Genomic DNA, 17,040 nt, shown 5'->3' with positions numbered 1-17,040 from the left:
CACACAAGCAGCCTCTCCTGAGACCTCCCATGGGCACAGACACACTAACATGCAGTGAATTGCATCCTCAGGTGGTTTAAGCCGGAGACAATTTCTTCTCTACTGAGAGCTCAGAGAGCTGCATATGCAATTTAAAGATGAATGTGCAGGGATAGCCTTCTGTGGCTCGGCTAAGCCTTGTGTGCCTTTTACTTTTAGAATTTCAGGCAACAATGTGACTGTTATTCCAAATACATTTTAACAGCACTTAATACTGCACAGCCACTCACAATCTCCTGTATATTTTGCAACAGATTCAGAGCTGAGCACACAAGATTACCACAGTTTCTATTTACATTATTTCTACTTTTCACTGTTGCTACTAAGATATACCATGTGTATATACATAGAATTTTAAAGCATTGCTTAAACACTTTATATTATTTTGTGTGTGTGTGTGTGTGTGTGTGTGTGTGTGTGTGTTTAAAGCTTCTCCCTCCAGAATTCTAGGAACTTTTTTTCATCATGTCCATAAATGTCCCCATCACATATGTCAGTGCAAGAAGATTTATCTATGGTGTGTGTCCTTAAGAATAGTCTTCCTAAAACTCATGTTTAGTGCGGATTATGAGTTAAATGTTTTTCCTGTTTCTAACTCCTTGGAGATAACCCACCATGCATTAGTTGTTTAGCTTCCTGGTTGTCTCTTGCTCTTGCTTTTCAGAATTCTAGAAGGGAGTTTTGAACTAGTCTGAAAAAGTTTACCATTTACCCAGCAGAATCATAATCAGTTCCTCTCTTCAGAAAGCCTGTCAGTGTTTACTTCTGCTCGCTGCCCCTCAAACTCACTAGTTGACTTCTGCTGTGGCCTGTATTGCTAAGATGGCACTAGTTCTGAGGGCTGGGGACCTGAATATAGAATATCTTCTAGATAGACATTGGAAATTATTTTTATTAATTCCGACAGGTCCCTTGATTGTGGCTGCACTACTGCCAGTCTTTTCCTGTCTTTGTTTCTCTGCACTAACTTCATGAACACTTAGCCACGTGTTTTCTAACCCATCTGCTCAGTGCTTCTCGGTGTTTTCTCATTATCTTAAGATAATTTTGCCTGCATTTAGGAAGAGAGTAATATCACATTTATGTCTTTACTGCTCCTTTATATATGTTATTTGAAAGAGTTGGCCAGCCACGCATCTGCAGTGTCCTGAGGAAGTAAACAGGTCCTGTTCTGTTTCTGTCAGCATCAGTGGATACAAAAGCTCACGACCTGGGGGCGGATGGCTTTGTTTCCTGTTGTTCATCTGCTTTTGTGTTTGGCTTTGTTGGCTTGAGTTTTGCTTTCAGTCTCCCCTCCAGCCTCTGTGGTCCTGTCAACCTCTCCCTGACATCAACTGGAAAATGACTGTCAACATTTGTAAAGAATCCTTTCTGTTTGAAGATGAGTAAGTCATGGGCAATAACTTGTTAGAGTGCTCTCCTTTGATTCTAGAAGTAATCCGATATTGATTTAATGTGATAATCTTACCTAAACCAGTCACAACTCCATTGTTTTTGTTGTTGTTGTTTGTTGTTTTGTTTTGAGGTATAAGGTACAAATTAAGAACTTGGCCAAATTTTATTTAATTTTTATCAGGAAACTAAAAATGAGAAAATATGTACACTCCCATCTTTGTCATAATTTGCATTTGGATTTTTTAATATTATTATTACTTTTAACTTTATTTTGATGTATTTTGAAATGTAAGTTAATTTTTTGTATCTAAAATTTAGATAACATTTGTAAATACTGACTAATTTAAAATAGTATAAAACATTCCACTGCATTTACTACTATTAATTCCAAGTTCAGGCTCATCTGTAACCCTGAAAATGTAACCATACCGGGGCGTCAGACATTTGCAAATTTACTTAAGTATCTCAAGAGGAAATATTCAGGATTTAGGATAATGATGTATTCAAGCTCAAGTCAGACAAAATGAAGACTGGAAAATAACACTGGATTCAATGTTCAACAACAGTTAGGTGTGCAGACATTGGCAGTTACCAACTTATGTGAGAAGGAAAGCCAATTTTCATTAAAAATATATTATTTGGTACACTGACAATACTTCCCCAGAAGAGCACATCATCTTATGTCCAACATCCAAGAGTATGTGGCCAGCACAAATTGAAATCAATTGGTTTAAGATGAAATGACTAAGGATACGAAGTAGGGAGGATAAAAATGGGCGGGTGGGTGTGGGAGTAGTCAGGAGGAAAAGTTACTGACGAGCTGGATAGTTCAGTGGGAACTTGTCACGTGATAAGTCTTCAGAAAGGAAGGATTCTCAACGGAGAAAGGCTTCCACAGTGCTGTAAGTTTGTAGAACATTTTATTAAGTAGAGATTGATCGGCATGTTCAGGCCATTGTGGGTGGGGTTGCCACTGAATTGGTGGTACTGAGTACTGTGAGAAAGCAGGCTGGGTAAGCCACGAGGAGGAAGCACTCGCCTATGACCCTTCATCATAGTCAGCCTCCAACTCCTTGCTTCTTGTGGGAGCTCTTGTCCTGACCTCCTTCAGTTAAGAACAGTGATTTGAAATTGCCAGCCAAACAAATCTTTTTCTCTCCAACTTGCTTTTGGTCACAGTGTTTCTTGGCAGCGATAGTGACCCTATCTAGGACAATAATCGCCACCTATCCCTAGACATTCTCAAAGACATAGTAAATACAAATACAACTTGGGAGTCCTGTGGAAATGCACTTTTTTATTCTTCTTTCTATAGTTTGTAAAATATTAGAGGTGTTTATTTTGGGGAGGATAATGGTTTATGGAAATGTACTCTTATTAGGTTTTTAACAGCAAGATATCTTTTCTGATGCCTATTATCTTAACCAGTTTTGGAATTTTTTTCTATTTTACTTTGCTTTGTATCCGGTATGCTTCATTTTATTACTATTTCAGCATTAATGATTATTTAATAGAGGTATAAAGATGCATATATCTCTGTTTCTGTTTTTAAAATTATTTTTGTTTAGTTTGGACTTTCCTTTGAATATATGACTTGTTATTTATTATGACAATTTACTACCTTTAATCATTAGCTCACACAAGGTTTTTCTCTTAGCAATCACCCTGTCTGAATCGGAAAGTGTGAGTTGATCAAACGAAAGAGCTTTCAGATAGGTTTTCCTTTTTAGGGACTGCTTTCTTTGTTCTACACTCCAGTCTTGAGATTACAAAACTATATCTTCACATTGATTTGAATTTTCTTCTACATTTCTAGTATGTCTTATGCATTAAAATATTTTAATTATTTCATATATTGTTGTAGATGTTTCATAAAACTAAACTTCTATGCTTGTTCTTTTCTTATATATTTTTGTGTTGTTTTATTTTATTTTGTGTTTCCTTAAATTACTGACTAGGCATCTGCAGTTAAACCAGCTTTCCCCAAACTCATTAGCTCTGCTCTTTAATTGCTTCATTCAAATGAAAAATTTATTTTGCTATGATGCACAATTGTCTGATTTTTACATGGTTATTAGATTTTATGCATGATAAATACTGTGGTGATTATATAGCTGAATGTCAAGACTATTTGCTTCCTTTTGATCTAGCAGGTCATTGAATTGTTTTATTTAATAATATGCTACCTTTCTGGGCTCATCCTTGCAAATCAAGTGCTATAATACTATTTCCCCATGAGTGAAAAATGTTCCCTTTAATACTTTTAAGTAAGTTTATTCTGTGATCAATGGACTATTTTAGAGTCAATGCCCCAGTATATATCTCTGTTACATTTTACGTACTGACTTGGGTATTTTGTAGTATATATTCTACAGTAGGCCCAATGCTTCAAATTTTCTTTCCAAGACCAGAGGAAAATTGTGGATGCTTAATCCCCATTAAAATAACAAAACACATATTGCATTTTTAGCTAAGTAAACTTCTGGAGCACACTTTTTAAATACAAATCTCTGTGTTATTTTCAGTAAAGGAGCTAGCCTGTTCAGGTGGCCAATCAGTGAACATTCCTTCTGGCATACTTTTCTAGTGGAATTATGTCCGCCATTTCCTTCTAATATTATTTTTAGTTATATGCTTTCCATTTAAAAGTATCTTTGCTCCCTTGGTTGTAAGACATATTTATTAATATTCTGTGTAGATGGGTAATCTTTCCTTCTCAACTATACCACTTCATTTGAGACTTTTATACCCACATGAAGTCTTAACGACTAATACAGAAGGATTGCTTGTGCTCTTTGGTGAGCTGGTCCCCAGTGGTGACATCTTGCAAAACAACAAGGATCTTAACATTAAGAAGATGTAAATGCAACCATTTCAATCACTTGCATTTCTCATTTCGACTTTTATGTCCAACTCAATTTATCCCTGTCTGCTCTTGTCTCTTATCGTAGAAGCTTCTGGCTTGTTCTTTACTACAATTTTGTCAAATCAGTAATATTAGGTAAATGAAATTGGAGAGTACGTCAATTTTACGGCTGAGGTTTTCTTTCAGTGTTCTGCTGTCCTAAGTGTTGCTACGATTAGCAGGCATTTTTCCCCTTTTATTATTTGCATTGTTCAAGGTCCGAATGTTAAACATTACCTCACTAGAAAGCATTTAGGCTGTTTCTTGATTTGGTAAATGATAAAATGCTTGTCATTGCATTATGATAAAAATATCTCTCACATTCTATGAGACAAAACTGATGTTCAATGTCAGAGACAGTGTTAATAATATGCTTTGAGATCACTTAGGACTCGGGACTGTTATCCTACTGTGTTTTCAGCCTGTCTGTTTAGCCTACCTTTAAGAGACCAATGTAACAACCAATATCACTGGCCTTGAATTTGCTATGTAATCATTCTTTTACAATCTAAGCAAACGCACAGCTGCAATTTGAAACTATCTGTGTTCCTGAATCAAGGGTAATGCATGCATATGTATGTTATGTGTGTTAGGATAACCATTACCTGAAAACAGCAAACATGGTTTGAAAGCAATCTTATATAATGAATATTCACATAAATATTGAACATAGCACTGAGGGAGAATATTCATATTGACAAAATCAGAAATGAAAAGAGAGGCACAACAACAGAGGAAATTCAGGAATACTTTAAATTCCTATAATGCAGAAAATTTTAAAAAAGTGGATTGTTTTCTTGATAAAGATAAACCAAAATCATATAAACAACTTAAATATACTTATAGCCTCTAATGAAATAGAAACAGTCATTTAACCTACCCCTTCACCCAAAAACTTAGGGCTTAATGATTTTAACACTATATTCTAACACACATTCAAATAAGAGTTCATGCTCATACTATTCAAACTATTACACAAATAGAAACAAAAGAAACATTGCCCAAAGCCGTTTTGTGAGGCCACAGTTACCCCAACACCCAACTACATAAACATTCAACAAAGAAAGAGAATCACAGACCATTTTACCTTATAACATTTCTTTCCCGTTCGTTCCTTTCCATGCTGCTCAATAAAACAAACAGCATAGCCTTTTGTCAGAGGCAGACACTCAGACATAGACTGACAGACACAGCAAAAGATTCATAAGATAGCGTCCAGGAATGTTCAGATCCAGACACAGACCATCAGAATGAATGAATGAACAAACTAGGATCCCTTTTACGATATTCAGGAGGAGAGCTATAAGGTTCATCTTTAATAACTACATTAACACAATATTAGTAAGTTAACATTTATTATTAATGCACTCGAACTGATATGGAAATAAAGAGACCATATGTACTTGATACAGAGTCAATGCGAAAAAAAGTTTAATTTGATTTATCATGTCTTAGTTTATCTCCATAATGTAGTCTGAACATTTTACCTCTTTCCAAGTTCTACCTGGAAGACCACAAGGGGAAATTCTGAAAATTGGGAGCTCTCAAGGAAGACAAAAGAAGAAAATTTTGAGACTGCATGATTGGTACACATTTGTTTTTATAAGGAGGCACAAAATGTTTTCAGAACATTTTAACTATGTAGAATTACCAGATGCAATTCAGGAGTGATATTATTTTTATGTGTTCTTGCAAGCATTTAGTATTCCCCATACCTCTTTAGTGCAACTTCTTTTATATGTGTACAGAATTATCTCCTGGAGATGAAACTGCTCTTCCCTAACTTCTAATGATTTTGAATATATTTACATGATTATGATATGTCTTTTTATAGCTTTTTCCAGTTTCTGAATTGGATTGATTATTTCTTTAATTGAAGAACTTTGGCTCCTTTTTTCTACATTTTGACAGTCTATGTGAACTGTACAAAATAAATTGTCTTTTATTCTATTACTTCTCAATTCATGTTTTATTTAAATTGTTTTACTTTATTTATGAATATGTGTATGATTTTATGTTAATATATACCATGTATGTGCAAGGTGAGTGGATTCCAGAAAAAGCTTTCTTATCCTCTGCAGCTAGAATTATAGGAGTGCTTGGACCAACTCCCAAACTCAGGACGTCTGAAATAGTAGCAAGTGCTTGTAAGTACTAAGTCATTCCTCCAGCCATCAGTTCATATTTTAACAGTACTTTTTTAAATCAAAGCTTTTTTGCTTCAGTGAAACAAAGTTTATCACTTTTCTTTTGTAAGCCATTTTTTTTTTCTTTTTGGTACATTAATAAGAAAACACTAAGAAAGGTTTTTACTTTTACCCAGATATTCTAAAATTCTCTAAAGATTTTTATTGTTTAACTTTTGACATTTAACTTTGTTAATGTTCATTATTCTTTGCACAAAATATGAAAAATATATCAAAGTATCTTGTTTGTTTGACAAGTTGTTTGAGTTATTATTTATAATTACACGGTGAATGCGCATTTACTCTGAGGCTGTTGTCAAAGGTTTATCTCCCGTTTATTACAGTTCTCTTGTTTCATTGTGAACATTTTGCTGGGCCTCATTGTGTGCATTTGCTGTTGATAGGTATCATGCTCTGTTAGTTACATGTCTTTTCATCAAGGGGATACAATGTAAAATATTGTCTAAATACACGATACAATTTTAAATATAATAAAATAGTCATTCCCAATTATTATAATTAAAATATTATATACTGTTTTGTTTTTAGTCTTGTCATAAAAATTCAGAATATTTTTCATTCTTCTAGACTCTCATCTGTATGTGTAAACTACATGATTTATTTTATTAATTGACAGAATTATAGAACCCTTATTCTATGTTCATCATCACCCAGATATGAAACATAAGCTACATATAAAGTACATAAGGAACATTCAACTAGGCATTTTTTATGGAACACAAAGTTTAGTTTCTGCTATATAAAAGTACTCTCCGAAGTTTCTTCAAATAATTTAATTAATTTTCTAACCCATTATAAAGTTACTCTTTAATTTCAACTGGAATTACTCTTTATTTCAAAGATTTAATTTTCCTATTGTGATGGTTCATAATGATAAAAAATAAATTATAGAAATTTAGAGAGCACACTGGCAATTAGTGATTTAAAAAAATTATCCACTGGATAAAAGTGACCGGAATGTACAGAGTAGCTCAATCATTTCCTTTGTAGAATTATTCACATAATTTCTCTTTTATATTCAAAATCAACCAAAATGTATTGCTTTTAAAAATACAAGTTATTTTGTCTGAGTAGGAGTTTTTGCAATAATAAAGATACTTTTCTTTGTGTTCCTCACAATATAACCTGAAAAACATACAATTTTTAGAGGATTTGAAAGCAATAAAAAGTATAAGAATTTTTATGACTTGAGGCTCAAAGAAAAAACAAGGACAAAAATGCTGACAGACCACTGAAGAATGAGACATGGCTTATAATGAATGAAAAACATAAATATTTTGAGGGATTTTTATTATTATTTACATTTAATTAACATGAAACCTATTTAGAAACACTGTCATTGGCTTTCTCTCCTACATAAAATAGTGAACCACTGGTGTATTAAAAATCTAACATTATTAGAAGTACTTTTGACATGTGTAACGTAGAAGTTTATCCTACCAAAGAACATGAATAAGTTTGCATTCTTCTATGTTCTGGAGTCATAGACCTTCACCTATCAATGTGCACCGGCAGTATTTATATAGAGAAAATAAAGTAAGACAGGAAAAGCCTTGACTTACTCCTGCTGAACCTTGGCGATCTTTGTACGTACCATTGCTAACAAAACACTAGCGTCCTTGGGTAGTGTTAGTTCAAAGTGATTGTCTGAAAATCCCGTTCTATGATTGTGACTCATTGACTAGCTGAGAACATATGCATATTGTTCATATTTGTTTTTATAAGAAATTACAGTTAACTGCATATGGACACAAGAAATAGGAAAAAAACCCATTGTATGCCAAAGGTTTAATGTGTATTAACCATGAAAGCTAAATATTAAGGGTGATAAAGGAAAATATGGCAGGATTCCCAGATAAAATTTGAATTTCAGTACATAAAAGTTAAAACACAGAGACCAATAAGCCATGTAATTTTTTAGCCAGATGCCTTTAGATTTTCTGTCAATATGCCTAAGTTCAATAACACAAATGACAGGTCATTCTGGTGAGGATTTGGAGCAAGGGAAATGAATATTCCTCCATTGGTATTAAGTGTGAAAACTTTAACACCCACTTTGTAATCAATTTGGCAATTCATAGAAAGCTGACCTCAATTGACCTCTAGATTCAGATATACCACTCTTGGGCATATAACTATTCGATAGCACGGATTCTCACTCACCCATTATCTCTTAGGATTTATTCATATTAGCCAGAAAGAGTAAATGGTCTACATGTTCCTCAGCAGACATATGGATAAACAAAGTGCCTGCATTTATACAATTGAGTCGAATTCAGCTTTTACAAAAATGTACCCTATAAAATTTGTAGGCAAATCTATGGAACTAAAAAAGAAAATAAGGTGAGTGATCGCAGTGCTTTATCCTATCTTTCTCAATAGCTTCCAACTATGATACCTGAAACAAGGAGTCAGAGACAAAAAGAATAGCCATGATTCTGAAACCAGAGAGAGAGGGAGATGCATTGAGTTCCAGAACAACATAAGCTACAGAGACAAACCTAAGAAACTCAGAAGGAAGGAAGATCTCCAGAGGGAGCACAATATGGGCAAGAGAGTAGCAGGAAATGCTAAAAGAGGGGGTGAATGTATCCAGTCTCATCTTCTGCCCCTCTGGTAATTGCTTATAAAGGCAGGACCCACTTTACATGCATCCACCGGATGAAATGAAGGCCACTGCTTCTGGAAAGTTCACTGTGTAGTCACAGTGTAAGGTTGCTGGGTCAAGCTGGTCAAAGAATCAAAGGCTACAAAAGAGGGAGGAAAGCAGAGAAGATGTATTTTAGTTCAACTTGGCCCCCTCCCTCCAAGTCCCTTAGACCAGAAATTCAGTCTTGAAATTCATAATCCCCTACAAGGTGCATTTAATGTACTCAGTACTGCCCTTCAGCAGTCACAAAGGAGTGCTTTAACCTCTTCCTTAGGTCACGGGCAGATGTTGACAACTCACAACTCAGATCAACTAAATCAGTTTCTTCATCTGAGTTGCCACAAATTAGATGCCCCTCTCCTTCCTGCCCAATGTGTGCTGATGGGATAGATTCTCTTGCAATGTGACATATCATGTGTACTTTATAACCAGCTTCATCACTGAACCTTATAAGAAGCACTGCCACCATCTCCTAGGCTGGAGTCATGGGAAGAGGGTCTGCCATGCCAAGATTACATCCTTGTATCAGTGCACACCTCAGCCTTAACAACTACTATTGGTCTCTTGGGATCTTCTACAACCAATCATATCTTTTAGCTCAGAATCTGACCTTCCCATTGGCTACTACCTGATTTATGACATCATTATCCCTCCCACCCTACTTGTCCTTGGTAGAATCCTGAGGTTTCCTTGGTGCTGCCAGCGAACAAATACAAATTTGAATCACTACAAGTAACCTGAGTCCAGTGAGCAGGACAGGATGTTTAACCTGCTCCACTGTAATATGGATTACTGTTACTTTCCCTTGACCCTGCCTCGACCATGTCAGGTAAGGAAAGAAACTTTAAAACGTTTCTTTGGAGCACAACTTCCTTTATTTTTAGCATACATTTAAATCTTTAAATTACTAGCGATGTCATAGCTATAAATATTGTGAGTTGAATGTCACCTTTAGTTTTGGTTCGTACTAAAAACTCTAAGTCTGAAGAGACAATTTACTCTCAAATATTTCTTCACCAGCCTAGGGTGATTACAGTGTCATTATGCCCTGAGCTGTGTACTGTTGAGTCTTAAGAGGCAAGTGAACACAGAATAAAGTCTGGCCCTTCTTGCAGATTCTCAATACAACAGGAACAGAAAGAAGAACGAGGTATATAGAGGTTTGGCACTCCATAACATGATGGCAATGTTCTCCCTTTACTACTGTTCCCTATTACTGTTTTTTGAACTTCAGTGCTGTTCTGATTGTACCCTTCACACCAGGCATGGTGACACACTAAATCACATTATATGTGCACATTATAAACAGGTTCATCAGTGGACACTGCATGTAGGGGCTGAAGTAATGCAGATCAGATAGTCTTCCCTGTTCTACAGTGCTCTTATCTTGGCATAAACTAAATTAAACAAAACCAAAACAAAACAAAAGCAAAAAACCAGAAAGGGTGACTACCATGTTTTCGAGTACTCCATGTTGGGTAAGAAGAATCTCTGTTCTCTGTCACGTTCTGATTGGTCAAATAAAGATATAGGCAGCAGATAACAGGGCAGGGGAGGAGGAGGTTAAACAGAGCTGGGTGGGGGGATACAGAGAGATATATACTCTTGGTATTCTGTCTACGCGCCACCCCAACAGCTATCTGGTAACAGCCAGGTGTGGTCTGTCCCACAGTTGCCTGGCAACAGTCAGCTGTGCCTGACTGTAAAGGGGGCTGCTTGCACCCTCCCTTCCTCCTTTGTTCTCCTCTTCTCTACTCTTACCCTCTTCCCAGTCCCTTCTCTCCCCATCCTCCCCTTCCCTCCATGTGCCCATGGCTGGCCTCCTTTACTTCTCCCCACTTCTACTCTTCTCTCACTAAACCTTTCCATGTGAAACTATGCTGGCTTGGTGTGCTTTGTTTGGGCACAGGCCAAGGCTTAAACCCCAACATTGGTCCTAACATATACAGAGAGAGATACAAAGAGAAACTGAGATAAAGAAAGAGACAAAGAGAGACTGACTTAACCACCAACCAAAGAGTACACGTGGAAGGAACCATGGCTCCAGCTGTGTATGTAGCAGAGAATGTCCTTATCTGGCATCAAGGGAGGAGAGTCCCTTGGTCCTGGGAAGACTTGTTGCCCAAGTGTATGGGAATGCCAGGGCAGTGAGGTAGGGGTGGGTGGGTGGCAGATCACCCTCATAGAAGCAGGGGAAGAGGGGATGGCATAGGGAGTTTGTGGATGGAAAACCAGGAAAGGGGATAACATTTGAAATGTAAATAAATAAAATATCCAATTAAAAAAAGAGAATGTGGGAGAGCCTAGGAGGAGGCTTGACTCTGAGCACACAGTTATTACAGTGAAAGAAATATTGAGGCTGTTACATGAAACACAAACCCACAGGAACTGGGGAGAGCGAAAACATCCAAAGCGTAAAGATGAATGGCTAGAAAACAGAGAAATAAAAAGTCAAGCAGCAAACCACTGAGCTGAGAATAGGTCCCCCGTTGAAGGAATCAGAGAAAGAACTGGAAGAGCTTGAAGGGGCTCGAGACCCCAAAAGTACAACAATGTCAAGCAACCAGAGCTTCCAGGGACTAAGCCACTACCTAAAGACTATATATGGACTGACCCTGGACTCTGACCCCATAGGTAGCAATGAATATCCTAGTAAGAGCACCAGTGGAAGGGGAAGCCCTGGGTCCTGCTAAGACTGAACCCCCAGTGAACTAGACTATGGGGGGAGGGCAGCAATGGGGGGAGGGTTGGGAGGGGAACACCCATAAGGAAGGGGAGGGGGGAGGGGGATTTGCCCGGAAACCGGGAAAGGGAATAACACTTGAAATGTATATAAGAAATACTCAAGTTAATAAAAAAAAAAAAAAAGTCAAGCTTGGAGATGCTTTTGTGAACTGAGTACTCAGATGTTGACTTCTGCACCCAGAGATCTGGTAACAGTTCAGACTTTGGTGTTGCCGTTATTATGACGCATCTCCTGACTCATTATTCTGTAAACACCGTTCTCTGTCACCTTCTGATTGGTCGAAAAAAGATACTGGCAGCAGATAACTGAGCAGGAGAGGAGAAGGTGGGACTTCAGTGCAGAGAGAGAGAGAGGGACAGAGACAGACTAACTCAGGTGGGGACCAGGCAGTCACCACTGTGATGCAGACAAAGAAGGAGGAGTTGCCAAGGTGAAACTAAGGTGACTAGGATGGCAGGTAACAGGTCATGTGCCTGGGAATTCAGCCAGGTCAGTATTGCCAGGTGTGAGCATCTCAGGGTCTGTCCAGCTATTGTGCCGGAAGCTTTTAATAGAAAAACAACAAACAAGAAACAATAAATAAACCCCTAAATAATAGTTGTAAAATGAGACAAAACAACAGAAGGAAGTCCATTGTGCTTTCAATGTTTCCAAGTCAGAGGTTAAATTGAGAAAGTGATGGCACCTTCACACCTTATGAGGAAGGTGGAGTTTTCCAAACACTTAAGTTCACCTACTTCTCTTTCCCTCCCAATCCCCTCTCACTCTTTAACATGAGGCATTTCAGATCCTCGGATAACCTTAAAGATTCATGAAAGTAAGAATTATTCATAATTAAAAATATCAAGTGGTTTCTGCTTCCTCTGCCATCTGTCCTCCTGTTTGACCTACTCTGTTGGTTATCTGGGCCCCGATGAAAACCTCTCAGAAGCACTGTAGTCCGATCCAGATGGGAGTGATCGCAAAAATCCCAACTGCAGCTGTGTTCAAACAGACCCTGATGCAGAGTGTTGACAAGTCCCCTCTGCTACAAACTCCACGACTCTCTGATGTTCTTGACTACAGCAGCTGCTCTTTCTCTTCTATTTTCACAAAATATATGCATACTATTGTCAAACTCAAACCTGCATGTCTAGATATGACATATACAAATTGACATAATTCCTATTATGATAGTACTCAAAGTTTTCTTACCCTAAACATATTTATCACATATCAAACCCTGTAAATGGTTCAAGTTTCTTGTTAACAAAATAGGCCAAAAACAATGTTGTCTTTTTTTTTTGTTCCCCTCCCCCCAAAAGTCTAGTTCACTGGGGTTCAGTCTTAGCAGGACCCAGGGCTTCCCCTTACACTGGTGCTCTTACTAGGATATTCATTGCTACCTATGGGGTCAGAGTCCAGGGTCAGTCCATGTATAGTCTTTAGGTAGTGGCTTAATCCCTGGAAGCTCTGGTTGCTTGGCATTGTTGTACTTTTGGGGTCTCGAGCCCCTTCAAGCTCTTCCAGTTCTTTCTCTGATTCCTTCAACAGGGGACCTATTCTCAGTTCAGTGGTTTGCTGCTGGAATTCGCCTCTGTATTTGCTGTATTCTGGCTGTGTCTCTCAGGAGCGATCTACATCCTGCTCCTGTCGGTCTGCACTTCTTTGCTTCATCCATCTTGTCTAATTGGGTGGCTGTATATGTATGGGCCACATGTGGGGCAGGCTCTGAATGGGTGTTCCTTCAGTCTCTGTTTTAATATTTGCCTCTCCCTTCCCTGCCAAGGGTATTCTTTTTCCTCATTTAAAGAAGGAGTGAAGCATTCACATTTTGATCATCCGTCTTGAGTTTCGTTTGTTCTAGGGATCTAGGGTAATTCAAGCATTTGGGCTAATAGCCACTTATCAATGAGTGCATACCATGTATGTCTTTCTGTGATTGGGTTAGCTCACTCAGGATGATATTTTCCAGTTCCAACCATTTGCCTACGAATTTCATAAATTCGTTTTTGATAGCTGAGTAATATTCCATTGTGTAGATGTACCACATTTTCTGTATCCATTCCTCTGTTGAAGGGCATCTGGGTTCTTTCCAGCTTCTGGCTATTATAAATAAGGCTGCGATGAACATAGTGGAGCATGATTCTCTTTTATATGTTGAGGCATCTTTTGGGTATATGCCCAAGAGAGGTATAGCTGGATCCTCAGGCAGTTCAATGTCCAATTTTCTGAGGAACCTCCAGACTGATTTCCAGAATGGATTTACCAGTCTGCAATCCCACCAACAATGGAGGAGTGTTCCTCTTTCTCCACATCCTCGCCAGCATCTGCTGTCACCTGAGTTTTTGATCTTAGCCATTCTCACTGGTGTGAGGTGAAATCTCAGGGTTGTTTTGATTTGCATTTCCCTTATGACTAAAGATGTTGAACATTTCTTTAGGTGTTTCTCAGCCATTCGGCATTCCTCAGCTGTGAAAACTTTGTTTAGCTCTGAACCCCATTTTTTAATAGGGTTATTTGTTTCCCTGCGGTCTAACTTCTTGAGTTCTTTGTATATTTTGGATATAAGGCCTCTATCTGTTGTAGGATTGGTAAAGATCTTTTCCCAATCTGTTGGTTGCCGTTTTGTCCTAACCACAGTGTCCTTTGCCTTACAGAAGCTTTGCAGTTTTATGAGATCCCATTTGTCGATTCTTGATCTTAGAGCATAAGCCATTGGTGTTTTGTTCAGGAAATTTTTTCCAGTGCCTATGTGTTCCAGATGCTTCCCTAGTTTTTCTTCTATTAGTTTGAGTGTGTCTGGTTTGATGTGGAGGCCCTTGATCCACTTGGACTTAAGCTTTGTACAGGGTGATAAGCATGGATCGATCTGCATTCTTCTACATGTTGCCCTCCAGTTGAACCAGCACCATTTGCTGAAAATGCTATCTTTTTTCCATTGGATGGTTTTGGCTCCTTTGTCAAAAATCAAGTGAGCATAGGTGTGTGGGTTCATTTCTGGGTCTTCAATTCTATTCCATTGGTCTATCTGTCTGTCTCTGTACCAATACCATGCAGTTTTTATCACTATTGCTCTGTAATACTGCTTGAGTTCAGGGATAGTGATTCCCCCTGAAGTCCTTTTATTGTTGAGGATAGCTTTAGCTATCCTGGGTTTTTTGTTATTCCAGATGAATTTGCAAATTGTTCTGTCTAACTCTTTGAAGAATTGGATTGGTATTTTGATGGGGATTGCATTGAATCTGTAGATTGCTTTTGGTAAGATGGCCATTTTTACTAAATTAATCCTGCCAATCCATGAGCATGGGAGATCTTTCCATCTTCTGAGGTCTTCTTCAATTTCTTTCCTCAGTGTCTTGAAGTTCTTATTGTACAGATCTTTTACTTGATTGGTTAAAGTCACACCGAGGTACTTTATATTATTTGGGTCTATTATGAAGGGTGTCGTTTCCCTAATTTCTTTTTCGGCTTGTTTCTCTTTTGTATAGAGGAAGGCAACTGATTTATTTGAGTTAATTTTATACCCAGCCACTTTGCTGAAGTTGTTTATCAGCTTTAGTAGTTCTCTGGTGGAACTTTTGGGATCACTTAAATATACTATCATGTCATCTGCAAATAGTGATATTTTGACCTCTTCTTTTCCGGTCTGTATCCCCTTGATCTCCTTTTGTTGTCTGATTATCTGGCTAGAACTTCAAGAACTATATTGAATAAGTAGGGAGAGAGTGGGCAGCCTTGTCTAGTCCCTGATTTTAGTGGGATTGCTTCGAGTTTCTCTCCATTTAGTTTAATGTTAGCAACTGGTTTGCTGTATATGGCTTTTACTATGTTCAGGTATGGGCCTTGAATTCCTATTCTCTCCAGGACTTTTATCATGAAGGGGTGTTGAATTTTGTCAAATGCTTTCTCAGCGTCTAATGAAATGATCATGTGGTTTTGTTCTTTCAGTTTGTTTATATAATGGATCACGTTGATGGTTTTCTGTATATTAAACCATCCCTGCATGCCTGGGATGAAGCCTACTTGATCATGGTGGATGATTGTTTTGATGTGCTCTTGAATTCGGTTTGCCAGAATTTTATTGAGTATTTTTGCGTCGATATTCATAAGGGGAATTGGTCTGAAGTTCTCTTTCTTTGTTGTGTCTTTGTGTGGTTTAGGTATAAGAGTAATTGTGGCTTTATAGAAGGAATTCGGTAGTGCTCCATCTGTTTCAATTTTGTGGAATAGTTTGGATAATATTGGTATGAGGTCTTCTATGAAGGTTTGATAGAATTCTGCACTAAACCCGTCTGGACCTGGGCTCTTTTTGGTTGGGAGACCTTTAATGACTGCTTCTATTTCCTTAGGAGTTATGGGGTTGTTTAACTGGTTTATCTGTTCCTGATTTAACTTCGATACCTGGTATCTGTCTAGGAAATTGTCCATTTCCTGAAGATTTTCAAGTTTTGTTGAATATAGGTTTTTATAGTAAGATCTGATGATTTTTTGAATTTCCTCTGAATCTGTAGTTATGTCTCCCTTTTCATTCTGATTTTGTTAATTTGGACACACTCTCTGTGTCCTCTCGTTAGTCTGGCTAAGGGTTTATCTATCTTGTTGATTTTCTCAAAGAACCAACTTTTGGTTCTGTTGATTCTTTCTATGGTCCTTTTTGTTTCTACGTGGTTGATTTCAGCTCTGAGTTTGATTATTTCCTGCCTTCTACTCCTCCTGGTTGTATTTGCTTCTTTTTGTTCTAGAGCTTTTAGGTGTGCTGTCAAGCTGCTGACATATGCTCTTTCCTGTTTCTTTCTGCAGGCACTCAGCGCTATGAGTTTTTCTCTTAGCACAGCTTTCATTGTGTCCCATAAGTTTGGGTATGTTGTATCTTCATTTTCATTAAATTCTAAAAAGTTTTTAATTTCTTTCTTTATTTCTTCCTTGACCAGGCTATCATTGAGTAGAGCATTGTTCAATTTCCACGTATATGTGGGCATTCTTCCCTTATTGTTATTGAAGACCAGTTTTAGGCCGTGGTGGTCTGATAGCACGCATGGGATTATTTCTATCTTTCTGTACCTGTTGAGGCCCGTTTTTTGACCAATTATATGGTCAATTTTGGAGAAAGTACCAT

General features: G+C 37.7%; 2 long non-coding RNA genes across 19 annotated transcripts in view; one reads left to right on the top strand and one right to left on the bottom strand.

The window, feature by feature from the left end:
- LOC120097078 (uncharacterized) overlaps positions 1-9,757 on the bottom strand; it is a 40,806-nt gene extending 31,049 nt beyond the window's left edge. For all 3 annotated transcript variants that reach the window (XR_010058029.1, XR_005494295.2, XR_010058030.1), the window contains exon 1: positions 9,643-9,757. This is a non-coding gene — a long non-coding RNA (uncharacterized LOC120097078). The remainder of the gene's footprint in view (positions 1-9,642) is intronic.
- A 99-nt stretch (positions 9,758-9,856) lies between these two features.
- Positions 9,857-17,040, top strand: part of LOC102547440 (uncharacterized) — a 92,795-nt gene continuing 85,611 nt past the window's right edge. For 5 of the 16 annotated variants that reach the window (XR_001841448.3, XR_001841446.3, XR_010058028.1 and 2 more), the window contains exon 1: positions 9,857-10,025. This is a non-coding gene — a long non-coding RNA (uncharacterized LOC102547440). The remainder of the gene's footprint in view (positions 10,026-17,040) is intronic. The other 11 variants (XR_005494294.2, XR_005494289.2, XR_005494293.2 and 8 more) reach the window with 5 other exon arrangements.

This window comes from Rattus norvegicus, chromosome 15 (genome assembly GCF_036323735.1).
Source record: "Rattus norvegicus strain BN/NHsdMcwi chromosome 15, GRCr8, whole genome shotgun sequence".
NCBI classification, from domain to species: domain Eukaryota; kingdom Metazoa; phylum Chordata; class Mammalia; order Rodentia; family Muridae; genus Rattus; species Rattus norvegicus.
This window is presented reverse-complemented; position numbering and strand designations above follow the sequence as displayed.